This window comes from Numida meleagris, chromosome 1 (genome assembly GCF_002078875.1).
Source record: "Numida meleagris isolate 19003 breed g44 Domestic line chromosome 1, NumMel1.0, whole genome shotgun sequence".
Classification (NCBI taxonomy): Eukaryota; Metazoa; Chordata; class Aves; order Galliformes; family Numididae; genus Numida; species Numida meleagris.
Window position 1 is genome coordinate 19,607,251 of NC_034409.1, and position 14,023 is coordinate 19,621,273.

Genomic DNA, 14,023 nt, shown 5'->3' on the forward strand with positions numbered 1-14,023 from the left:
CTTTCCAGGGTATCAGTCAGCTAAATTGAGTTTTTCTAATTCAGAGGGGGATTTAAACAAGTATGAACCTGTTTAAGAATCCAAATACCTGATATATGAGATTTCATTTTATCAATAACTTTTTGTCTCATGCTAGATTTCTCTGGGAAGGCATTAATACAGAGATTCAGATCTGAAAAAAATAAAATTAAATTAAAAGTTCAGAAAGTTATTACAGGAGGAAGAGCAACAAGATGGAAAGCATCAATTAAAGCACAAAAACTTCTGAAATAGTTTTTGCTTGGTCAGGGTCATCTCTGACACAAGTATGAAAGAGTAAAGAGTTTTTGTTCTATATGAAAAGACTATTGCAGAATTCAGAATGCAATAACCCCATTCATTACCATGGAAAACATATATTTGATCACTGTTAGATATTAAAAAACTAACATCAAATCCAAGCACTAATTTAATAATTAACAAAGCCTTAAAATATGTTGCTAAGAACAATTTAATTGCCCCAGTACATTATTCCTGGTTAATCAGATTCATGGAGATAAAATCTATTCTGAACATTATATACACTCACAACATCACATAAATATTCAACCTGAGGTAACATTCCCAGTCTCCTCACCCTTGTCTTCAATTTGGTATAACTGATCTCATTTTTAGCTTTTATCAGCAGCTCTTCAATGTGATGTAAAAATATCTTATAGAGGGACTTTCACAGGTTTTTATAGGACAAAGGAATTCACACTCAAGGAGGGCAGTAATTATTCCTGATACACAATTCCTAAATCTACAGTTTTCCCATAAGAATTAGTATTCTTAGGCTTTAGAAAGTGTCACAGAATGTGTGTGTAGTACACTCTGGAGTTTACAGTAGAACATACCATACCTAGAGGCATGTTATGCTTTTGATGATGCGTGTAATTACTATACCATAATGATAATGTGAGTTACATGCTTATTTTAAGCATAGTTCTTCTACTGACTTCAGGAAAAACTTAAACTCTTGGTAGAAATGTGTTTTCTTAAAATGAAGAGCAGTGATTTGGAAACAAAGCTTGTGATAATATTCTATTATTATTTATTAGTAGTATTATCACAAATTACTGAGGTTCACAACACTGCCCTCATGTTCCTTTCATGTTGTTAATGAAAGTTACCAGAATCAACCATGACAAAGAAACAAAATCAAAGAATAGCTTTGGTTGGAAGGGATGTCAATGATTATCTAGTTCCAACTCTGTGCTATGGGTAGGGTTGCCACCCACTAGATCAATATCAAATATACCATGGAGTTTATGTAAGTGCTTGACTTGAACATTAAAAATGTTTACAGAGCAGGTTAATGTATGTATATACATACATACATATGTAATACATATATGAACACATATATGTATTATATAGAAAAAATATATTTTTTAAAAATTCATAGGAGAGGAAAAGCTTATTGCTACTCCTGGGTCACAGCACGTTTTCTTGTTTGTTTGTTTGTTTTTTGCTTATAAGAACATCATTCCCTTTCACAGATTTTTAGAGTACTGATACTCAAAAAAAATCTTTCTCAGTATTCTTAAATTCTATGCATGCAACTCAGGCCTAAATTGGGGACAGAGAACTTAAGTATTTAAGAATATTCTTACTGTCACCCGGTCTGAGCAGGAGAAACATAATTTAGGAAATCAATGTCAGGGATGAACCAATACTGACAACTCTGATATCATAAAAGATCTTCAACTTCTGCTCTGGGTTTAAAAGGACCGATAAAAGATATTTCAATTGTGAACTAGAATGGCAGCACTGTCTCTAAGCTCAGTGAAGTTTCTACTTGCACTCTTAGAGAATCCAATCCATAATATAAGGTCCTGTTCAAAACTACATTGCTGCCAAGACTATTTCTGTGTAAAGCATCTCAAAGCAATATAGGACAGGGAAGGAGTGTAACTGTATTCATGAAGACAACAATTTTGGAAGAATAGTAGGTGGAGACCAGGAGACTGAGATTACAGTGGTTTGAATGAGCATTTTAGCTGGAGCCAGAGACCAACCTAAATATGGCTTGGTAAAAACTGATCTTTGTCTTTGGGGAAGGGATGAGAAAAATCATAGAATCATAGAATCATAGAATCATAGAATCATAGAATGGCTTGGGTTGAAAAGGACCTCAAAGATCATCGAGTCTCAACCCCCCTGCCAAGTGCAGGGTCGCCAACCACTAGACCAGGCTGCCCAGAGCCATGTCCAGTCTGGCCTTGAACGCCTCCAGAGATGAGGCATCCACAACCTTCCTGGGCAACCTGTTCCAGTGCGTCACCACCTGCTGAGTGAAAAACTTCCTCCTAACATCTAACTTACATCTCCCCTGTCTCAGTTTAAAACCATTCCTGCTTGTCCTATCGCTATCCACCCTCACAAACAATCAATCTCCCTCCTGTTTATACGCTCCCTTCAAGTATTGGAAGGCCACAATGAGGTCTCCCCGGAGCCTTCTCTTCTCCAAACTAAACAAGCCCAGTTCCCTCAACCTTTCCTCATAGGAGAGGTGCTCCAGCCCTCTGATCATCTTGGTCGCCCTCCTCTGAACTCTTTCCAAGAGCTCCACGTCCTTCTTGTGCTGGGGGCCCCAGGCCTGGACACAGTACTGAAGATGGGGCCTCACAAAAGCTAAGTAGAGGGGGACCACCACCTCCCTCTCCCTGCTGACCACTCCTCTTTTAATGCAGCCCAGAACATAGTTGGCCCTCTGGGCTGCCAGCGCACACTGCTGGCTCATGTCCAGCTATGAAATACGGTGTACTAAGAATGTGTGGGGACAGAGACGGGAGAGAAGACAGAAAATTGAGGTTAAGGGTAAATACTGGACTGGGAAGCAGCTGGAGGAAATGGGAGAAGGTTCCTCATTGTTTCTAAATGTGCCTGCTGTAAGATTACATTGATAACAAAAATACTGTGACATCATGATACACTGTATCTTCCTTGCATGAATTGGAGGCTTAAATAAATAAATAAATAAATAAATAAGGAAGTAAAAATGCCACATTCTCCAGTTTACCACGGAGGTTCTGCTCTTAACCATATCCATTTATGCATTCATTCATTCATTTAAGCAACTGGAAAAAAAGAGTTGGTTTGTTTGTTTTTTTCTCTTCACACTCAAGGTTTATCATTTTTTTCTGTCTTGAATTTATGTCTTATCAGCCCCTGGAGCACTCTCAGGTATATAAAGAGATAATATTCACATTCATCCTGATTTTTAACAAATGGTCCTGTATTCAGGGTGATGTTTTCTAAGAAATTATCATGCTCCATGGTCCCTTTTAAGTGTACCCTATGTATTTTAAACACTGATTTGATTTTTTTTTATGATGCTCCTGACACCCTTTTTATAATAACTTCTACAGTTTCTTTTAAGAATACATGGGTTAAGGAAGGCGTCACCAGGCATGCCAATCACTTCTGTACGTCCTGTGTTAAAAGCAGAAGACAGCACTGTATTACCAGTAAGTAATCTCTTTCCCTCTCTCTCACAAACGCACATGCATAATGTTATTTCTAATAACTGCTTCACAACCGTCTGCTATAAATCGGAAATGATAATAAAATTATTACAGAAATGCAGCAAGCGATTGCCCTTGACATTTCATCTCCTCTTCACACTTTCTGAAGCTGTAATACAGTCAGGCTGAAAAGTATTCCCATTATGATTTTTAAGTGTCATAATACAAGAAGAGAACTTCAAACTGAGTGCTTTGTTCTCATCCCTGAATACTCAGACAGACCCCCTGGCAGATATGCACAAAGGCACAGCATACATGAAGAAATATTTTCTTCTTTTTGAAATGCTTAGAAAAAATGATTGGAAGGATACAGATTTGCAACAGTCACAGTACAGAGCAATGCCTCCAAGCCACTGCCCCTTGGCTAAATCATGTTTATGTAATAAAACAGATATATTCACTTTCCAGAGGAAGAGGACGTAGATAGTATTTTTATATATAGGCAAAACTGACACACTGATATGCAAACAAAGCCAATGTTCAGCAGTAAGTAAAAATTGTACCATTTCTGACTCAAAGCAGCATAACTGATGCCTATCTGGAGGAGGTTCCACTCTGAATCACCCTGGGTGGTGCCTGTTCACAGGCATTGTAGAAGCAAATCCACTTGCTAGGAGGAGGATGCCATTTTTACTGTGCCAAATTCTGTTCACACATATTAAAAGCAGAGGGAAAGCCAGCACAAGATGAGAAAGATTCAGTCAAATGCATCATTTATTCCTTTCTCACTGTAGTTCAAGGCTGAGTCCTTCACAAACTGTTGACATTAAACATCTATATGCCTTTCTTTCTCATGACTGCTGTCAATAGTATCAGCTGCCTACTCTATCACGTTTTTAGTTGCAACAGTCATGCCACAAATTTTGCATCACTTTGTCCTTTTTACCAAAAACCTATTGTCAGAGCATCTGTGTGTGCTGTCCAGCAGGCTAACAGCTTGTGGGGGTGTTAGGTGAGCACTTGGCTCCTTGTTTGGGTCAAGTAGAAGAGAGGACGTGGCTGAGACAGTGATCCTGATAATCACGCTGGAAAATAGAGAACACAGAAGAGGGAAGAAAGTAATTTCATATTGCTACCTGCTGGTCTTACATGGTCCCACTAGTAAAGGTAAAATCCAAACTGATCTCAATTCATTTTCCCACAGCAGCCTCTTCCAGGACCACTTATTTCCAAACATGTATTTCTACCTATTGATTACAGTAGTTTTCTGTCCATTCAAATCACAAGTAGTTTTTGGTTTTTCATATGTTTGTATGTTTGTTTGCTTTTTTATTGCATTGATGTATGAAAAAAGAAAAGCCCCAGTGTCACGCTGGTGTAAACAGTAGAAGAATTTAGCTCTTTTGTGTCCTACATAAAGTGACTAACTATAAATACCAAAGTGTGATGAAAGTTATTGCCATAGGTACTGAAGATATAAAAGACAAGATGAGAATATGAAGCTTAATAGCACTGACACCTGCTGAACTTTCCTTTTCACTCTGCATATTTACATCCTCATACTCCCACAAGTGCATATATCAACAAGAGCAGGTAAGATGTTAATTCGTTAAAGACTCTGTTTATGGCCACTCTACAACTAGAAAGGGAGTATTTCTACATGAACTTTTTAGTTATGCCTGTAACTATATGCTCAATTAATATTCAGCCACATGACTATACTCAAATGTACAACTTCCAGTTTTCCACCTGCTTCTGCCAGAAGGATCAGACACAGGCAGCCCATTTGCAAAAGTTTTAGAGGAAAAGATGTCAAAAAATAAATTTTTTCCACATAGATCTTCACTTTTAAATATACAACAGAGACACTCCAAAAGAAATGCTTTATAACCATTTCTAATAATTTCTAGGACTTTGCTGTCCTTTTAATCAACCAGAAAATGTTCAAGTCAGAGTAAGAGAGCCTATCAGGTGAGATGCCTGGCTAGACCTGCTGTTCACAAGCAGAGAAGGACTGGTGGGAGATGTGAAGTTCAGGAGCTGTCTTGGACAGGGTGACCATGAAAAGGCAGAGTCTCTATTCTTGGTGAGGTCAGGAGGGGGGCAGCAAAACTTCTACCTTGGATTTCTGGAGGGCAGACTTTGAACTGTTCTGGACAACTGGAGGGAAGGTCCCTTGGGATTCAGTCCTGAATGGTTATGGGGTCCAGGAAGGCTAGACACTCCTCAAGAAGGAAGTTATAAAGGTGCAGGAGCAGACTGTCCTCCTGTGCTGTAAGACGAGCCAGAGTGGAAGAAGACCAACATGGATGAACACAGAACTTTTTCTGAGGCTCCAGGAGAAAAAGAGTCTATCTACGGTGGAAGAAGGGATAGGAAATTCTGGAAAAGTACAGAGAAGCTGTTAGGGTATGCAGGGAGAAAATGAGAAAGGCAAAAGCCAAGTTTGAACTCAACCTGACCACTGTGGTAAAAGAGAACAAAAACTTCTTTACAAATTTACTAACAATAAGAGGAGGGCTAAGGAGAATCTCCATCCTTTACTGCATGCGGCAGGAAATGTGACCACTGAAGATAAGGAAGAGGCTGAGGTTCTCAATGCCTCCTTTACATTTGTTTTTAAAAGTCAGACCAATTACCCTCAAGGTACCTTACCCCTTGACTTGGAAATCTGGGATGGGGAGAAGAATAAATCCCCCATGATTCAGATGGAAACAGTTAGAGACCTACTACTCCATCTGCAGTCACCTCTGGTGAGGCCAAATCTCGAGTACTGTGTTCAGTTTTGGACCCCTCACTACAAGAAAGACACTGAGTCCCTGGAATGTGTTTGGTGAAGGGCAACAAGACTGGTGAGGGGTCTGAAGCACAAGCCTTATAGGGAGCAGCTGAGAGAACTGAGGTTGTTTAGTCTGGAGAAGAGGAGGCTCAGAGGAGATAGCTCTCTACAACTACCTGAAAAGAAGTTGTGGAGAGGTGGATGTCTGCCTCTTCTCCTATGTAACTAGCGATAGAACTAGAGGGAATGGCCTCAAGTTGCCCCCAGGGAGTTGGTTGAGTCATCATCCCAGAAGGGATTAAATAAATATTTAGATGTCGTACTAAGGGAAATGATTTAGTGGGGAAATATGGGTGGTAAGTGGATGGTTGGACTGGATGATCTTGGTGGTCTTTTCCAACCTTGGTGATTCTATGAATCTATGATTCCACGCTGAGCTCCTGAGGAACAAGAAAGGTACTCTGGTGCTGTTTAAAGGTTCTGACGAGTGCCACCGCTGTAAGTCTGAGTAGTTTTAAGTCATGTGAATACGTCAGTATGAACTGAAGATTAAAAGTATACATCAGTCCTCATTAGCTTTTATCTACATGCTTTATGTGCTTACAGATGCAAAGAAAAAGAATCCTTAGAGACTTTCATTTTCAGTGGATTGGCTACTTTCTGCATTTTTCAACCTAGAAGTGATGAATAGACTATATTACAAAAAAAACAGTTCTTGTTAGAACTTCTTAAACCTGAATCATATGTCCTTCAAAACAGATTACAGTTATTGCAAATTTATTTTGATTTGTCTAGAAACCTGTCCCAGAGGAGTTAAAATCAAATGGAGTAGGATCAAAGAAACACAAAAGGTATTAATTGTACTGGATGTAAACGTTCACTGCTAAGCACTGCTACACATACAGTAAGTACTTAACACTTTCCTTACTGGATTAGCATTCAGAATAGAATCTCCATCTACAAAAGAATGAGTTCTCAGCATGATTTGGAGTACTCACTCATTTCAGAGGACTGCAGAGGAGACATTTTTAAAAGGTAGGAGTTTTTGTAATCCACTTTTTTTTTTCAGGTTTTATTACACACATTCCAATGTTACTTTCCAAGACTCTACTGATGCTAATGTTTTCTGCCTCTAGATACAGATATTCTGCACAACCTATCAACTCACTGGAACGTGTTTTGTCAAACTGCACCCGAAGGAGTCAGTGAAGTTCAGTCTAATACCTTTTGCATGATATATACTGACCCCTATTCCCCCTTGAATAAGCTATATTTATCAATAAATCGATCAGTCATGCGATACAATGCTGCTAAATAATGAATTTTAAATGACTTTGGTTAAAACTCCGTCATATGAAATGTAACTAAATGCACCTTAAATAATTTTACTGACAGATTTCAAATCAGTTAAGATTCATCCCAGAAGTGAGGAAAAGAGAAAAAGAGAGTTGAGTTGCTGAGCTAATTTTGAAAGGAAATAATCTCTCTACAGGGCCCCTCCTGTCATATAAATAAAATACAATACATTTAAATTGCAGATCAAGAAAAGACTATTAAGTCAGTACAAAATACATAAACCAACAAGTGAGAAAACATTTGCAAAAGAGTGTTAATCACAACATCAGGTCAGGCCTACTTCAAGAAACCTGGGGAAAACATACTGAGTTTTCCCATGCTCAGAGGACTACTTTGCTCCTCTCAAGAAGATGATTAAAATTAATCATAAGCAAAATTATTCTTAAAAGATGAAAACTCCAGCAAATAGACAAATCAAGGAAAAGCAGTTTTTGAAGTGTGAGAATTCATAGAACTCTGACAACTGTGGGTATGATGGTTTTCCTCCCCTTAAGTAATTTTTATTATTTTAAACCCTCATTAGGCATCAAGGTTTAACTTAAATTGATGCAAGTTGTATTGCTTCTGCCGGCTGCCATAGCTGCTGCCTACCACTCACCTGGCTCCCAGCACTTCCCCAGCTCTCCCTCATGCTACACCATGACCCCTCAGTTCTGCCTTGTTCTCTTTCTCGCTCCCTGCCACTCCATTTGCCTCCCATGGTTTTGCTAATACCTCTGTTTTGGCTCTTAGAAAGATGCACACAACACTGCTAGCAGAGAAGACTCTCATCTCAGAGGAAAGGCCTCAGCAGTCTCTCATTTCACTCACACCACACCACACCACGTGAGTTTCTTGTTGTTTTGCTTTGTTTTTGCTTTTTGCTTTTTTTTTCTCAAAGAAAAAAAAAACACAGAACATTTTCCTAAGTCCTATCATTTGCACTCCAATCTTGTATGTAATTTGCCAGTGTTCAGAGCAAACAGTAACCTTGGGAATATTCGTAGAACTGATTAGCCATAATTTCTGTACATTGTTACAAAACTTGTCAATTTTTAAAAATTCTCCCAAAACATAATTACAAAAACCTGCTGTTTTCAGCACTGCTTGAGTATCTTCTCTATTTCTTTATGTCAGGAGTCAGTAGACTTCTCTGTCCCTCAGCTGAACACACTCCGCAGCAGGCAGGACCTGCTCCTGCATTAGTCTTTAGATGCCAGGCTTATACAAGAAACCTAACAGGAAAATCCACAAGTCTACTATTATGAGAAATGAGTATGTCATTTTGAGACAGTTTAAGGTCAACAACAGGAGAACTGCATGGAATAAGTATAACATCACACAGAGCATAACACCGAGCAGGAACATACTGACCCAACCAAACACGAGCTTTTCTTCAGCAGACTCTTCTCCAGTCCTTTGCATGAGGTACACGGTATAACATTTAGAATTTTCTGGTTGTGCTGCTATCTGGGATTGCTGTGTTAGAAGCCATGCTGACAAAAAAAGGCTTGTGTGCCTTCAGCGCTTAGGACTATCTGCAAACGGAGATGGTTTCTTTTTGAAGAGCAGCTAAGAACTGCTGGCAGAAATATTGGGAGGGCAGGGAGGCACAGTGGCAAAGTCAGCAGGAAGTCTATGTTTATCATTCTAATTCCTATGAGGAGATGGCAGTTTGCCTGAAGCAGGAGACAAGCAAGTGAGTTAGCCCCAAAAGTGGCAGTCAAAAAGATCTTTTCTAAGAGATCCAGAAAATACTAGGTGGTGCTTGCGCAACTGAGGAATTTGTTGAAAGAGTAGGAGAGAGAAACACAGGAAGAAGGTATCTACATGCCAGGTGAAGGATTGAGATTTATATTCATGTCTTTTGATTCTTAATTTATTCATTTACTGACTTAGCAGAGCTGAATTTTGTCTATGCAAATATTTGCCTTGCTCTTGCTTAAAGATTGTGAATACTTTTTTTCTTTGTGTAGAGAAAGTATAAAGGAAAGATGAACATTTCTTTCTTGTGATAGGTGACAGTGCATGCTCCTTACAGCATACAACATAATCTTCATTATCAGGAACTAGCGCATTGCAAAGTAACGCCTGATTTTTCAAGTAATACTGTCTCACTGGTCTGTTCTCCAGCAGAGAATTCTGTCCAAAGTACCTCATATTCTGCATTCAGTAGACATGAATACAATAGCCTTACTGGAGCTGCATCTAGCATAGTTTCTCTTCATGTTCATTCTCGTAATTTCTCCAGCAACTTTTTACTATTTTGCAATATAATATGCCTCCCTGTTGGCCTTTTAAGGCCTTTCAAGGATACTTACTCCAAACTTTAATTAATTCCCTATTCATTTGCAGTAGGATTTGTTCATTTAAGCCACTGCCAAACATTCAAAATATATCTACTTTGTTGCCATTATAAGTTTTTAGTAAATAGGTGGAGCTTATTTGTAAATTTGAATTAGTACTAATATTACTTATTAATGTATTTTCTTACATCTTCCTGTCTGATTGTAAGGTAAAAATCAACTGCAAGTAACTATAGCCAGTGATCATTATGTCCAGTCCTGGCTCCCACTGTATGTCTAACTAAGGAAGAAAGGAAAAGCAAGAAAGTAAAAAGAATTGAAATAATGGCAAATTAAAAGAGCAAAAAGGAATTAGCAGAAGAAATGAAGAGAAAAAGAAACTGTGACAAAGGAGAACTATGCCTTTCTTGTGAGCAAATTCCATCCAGATACTTCATAACTTAAGAGACCAATTAAAACAGGTGAGCAAATCATATTTCTACCAAGTTAGAACACGATATTTTTTAGGATGAAGAATTCCAGTTGAAAATTGGTGTGAAAAATTCTTTCAGGATTTCTATGGGATATAAAAAAATTTGAAACAGTAAAAATTGTATGAAACAACCACCTATGTTGAAGCATGGTCTTATTTAGGTATTGCAAAAACAAACAATGCCTAATTAAGAAAGCTTAATTCCAAACTGAATGGTTAGGTTATGAAATTTACACAGAAACTTAATTCTTTTTTAAATAAAAATCAATGTTTACATATATTAAAAAAAAAGTAAAACAATACTTAAAGGAGTAGTTAACTTTATTTTTACTGAATGATAATAAATTCATAATAATAGGAGACCTGGTAAAATGAAACTTAATCGGTATTTATCCGTTATTTATAATAATAATAATAGTTACTTACTACCACAAAATTTAGCCTTCAAATCTGTATTTCTCCAATTTAGAGATAAGGTTGTGGTGTGGGGCCATGTCAAAGGCCTTGCACAAGTCCAGGTAGACAGCATCAGTTGACCTTTGTTGGTCTACCTCTGCCATCACTCCATCATGGATGAAGGTTACCAGAAAGGTCAGGAACAATTAGCCCTAGATGAAGCTGTGCTGGCTGTCTTGTCTAACAGATTGATTCAAGCATGATTTCCCGTTGGTGAATTCATGTTCATTACTCCTAATAACCTTCTTTTCATTCACCTGCTCGGAGATAATATTCAGAATATGTTGTTCCACTACCTTTCTAGGGACAGATGTGAGGCTGGCTGGCCTGTAGTTTCCCAGCTCCTGCTGCTTGCCCTTTTTGAAGACTGGATTGATTTTGGCTTTCCTCCAGTCCTCAGGTACCTGTCTGTTCTTCTTCATGACCTTCCAAAGATGACAAAGAATGTCTTGGCAATCCAGTGAGTTGACAACAGTAGTCCTTCCTTTGCCCACTGAATCTTCTACTCCATTGCAGAAGGCCAAAAAATTGGTCAGGCATCAACTGCTCTTAATGTAACCATGCTGGCTGCCAAGGACCACCTCCTCATCTTGCATATGCCTTAACACAACTTCCAGGAGGGTCTGTTCAATGGTGTTCCCAGGCACAGAGGTGAGGCTCATCAGCTTGCAGTTTCCCGGCTCTTCCCTTGTATCTTTTTTTAAAATGAGAGTCCTAGCAGCATATTTTCATAGGTATAAAAGGGCCTTCAAGGGCATCAAGCCATTGTCATTTTTGTTTTGAGTTTAAATATCTGCTTTAAAAAGCAGTCTTTAAGACATGCTTTCATGAAAAAAAAATAACTTAAGGAGCAGACTGCCTGTTTCCCAGCAGTACCAATTAAACTGATGGGATACTGTAATTATGTACAGAAATTCTAGTACACAAGTACCTTCTGAGTTAGCCTAAGTTTGTCACACAGCACTACATTGTATTAGAGAGACATATGCCTAAGTATGTCTTAGGAAATAGTTTGTGTCTGATCTCAATGTCATCTTAACAAATTCAAGTTTTACGTAGATAAATGTTTCCTACATTTCTGATGCCAAATTAGGAGAATTATACACATAAATACTAAGTCAGAGGAAACCTTCATACAGTTCTCAAGCAAAATCTCTGTCTCTGTAAAGGCTAAATGTGTAGAGATTTGTTAGAGATTTTATACAGCAAAGTTAAATGAGTAGAGAAATGCAGGCCTTGTTTATTGATTGGGCAGAGTAAAAGGACAGGCATGCAATTTGTAAACAGAACCTCTTTCTTGGATGGCCTACTCCTTTCTAGGATTAGAAATTAGTCTGTTCAGTCTGCCATATATATGTCTTAAAAGGCACTGCGTCTACTTGTCTCAAATTATCATTCCTGTATTTGCAATGATTAGTATGGGTGAGAAGGCCCCAAACAGATTTAACTCTGGATCCTCTGGTTAAATAAATGCTAGCCACTAAGGGAACAGCAAATCTTACTTCTACTAAGTATTGAACTCCAAAGGATCTGTGGTGTTTTGAAGGGCAAAGACAGAGCCCTGTGTCTAAATACACTATAACACTGCTTAACTGTCCTTGCACACTTAGTAATACTTTCCACTGTGTTCAGCCAGCTGACAACACAGAAAGTGGACAGTCTATAAATGAATGGATTTAAAAAGCCACAGTTTGGAAATTTACTTGAAGGTTTCGATGGGACAAACAATGTGGTTGGAGTCACATAGGTTGAAATTATGCTGGTGTCTAGGAATATTGGCTGTTTTCTAATTTCTTACAAAGGACAAAAAAAATCCATTTTTCCTAGAGCTTTTTTTCTCTTTAGCCAAACATAAAGAGCACTAACCTAAAGGTCATGCTTACAGTTTAAAGTAAAATGGGCTTAAGATAATACTTGTGATAAACAGTCTTTAAGCTCTGAGCTGGGTAAAGGAACAGAACAAATAGTCAAATATTTCAGAGGACTTATATCAAACTAAGATACACCCAGTATTTTTACTTAAATGTATTTAGCTTTGGAAAGGAAGTCAGAACAAAGACTAATATGAAAGCATAATATTTAAAAGTGTATTTCTCTTGAAGGAGAATGATAAACAATGAGGAGTTAGAATTTGTGCAGTGAAGGACTGCGTCAATTATAACTAAAGTATATGTAAATACTATGGTCAAATAAAAAGAAAATGGATGTGAACCTTATCTAAACTTTAAATCAATCTTTATCCTAATACAAATCCTCTCCTAAACTGTGAAAACATCCCCGAGTTTGTAAGTGTTTTAGACAAGTTTTTCTGTTCAGGTAGGACTGAAATACAGCATGAAAGTTAAGCAAATCTAAACTAGCATCTCATGGCAAAACTCAATCTTTAACTTTCCAAAGGCTATCTCTTTTCTTCTGCTCAGTCACTGTAGCCAGAGAATCAGTGACTATCAGAGATAGTGACTGAGAGGCAGCTGAAACTATTCCAGGGCAAACATTTCACATTGTATGTGCTTTGTGTACATGTATTGTATGGGAAGATGAGAGAAAAGCCATTAGTCCTTTTCTGACACAATGAAATGAAAGTAAATAGTTTGGACTATTACATCCAGTTACAAAAGATAAACTGAGGAAGAGATAAAAACAAACAAACAAAAATCTCTGAAAACTTTTTTCTCCAGTAATGATATCAACAAAAGGATTTTATTGAAACCTTTATTCATCTGTCAGTTTTTACTAACAGTCCAGAGATTAGTGGACTGGGGGACATGCCAAGAAGTCTTTCCCATAGACTACATATAGTTATGAACGGTTTGCTCCGTACATTTCAGAGGGTAATTCACAGTTCCAGTATTAGAAGTTAAAGGATCTGAAAAGGCTTTAAAATATTTTGACTTGATGATTATTCTGGAGAATTATTTTCTGTGGTTCACCTACTAGAGAAATAGCATCATATAATTTTCCTTTGTTTGTTTCACTGTATCTTGCCCTTTTAATTGTTGCTGGTGCATATCTGCAGTGAGGGTGTTTGTGAATATTTTGTTTACTATTGTTTTTACTAGGGTTGAATTCTGCTGTTTGTTTTGCTGGACAAAACAAATGTTCTTTGCAGCATGTTGGCATATCCTGAGTAATGTTGACTTTCTACATCACAGTTTATGGAGAGTGATATAGTGCAACATTCATTACC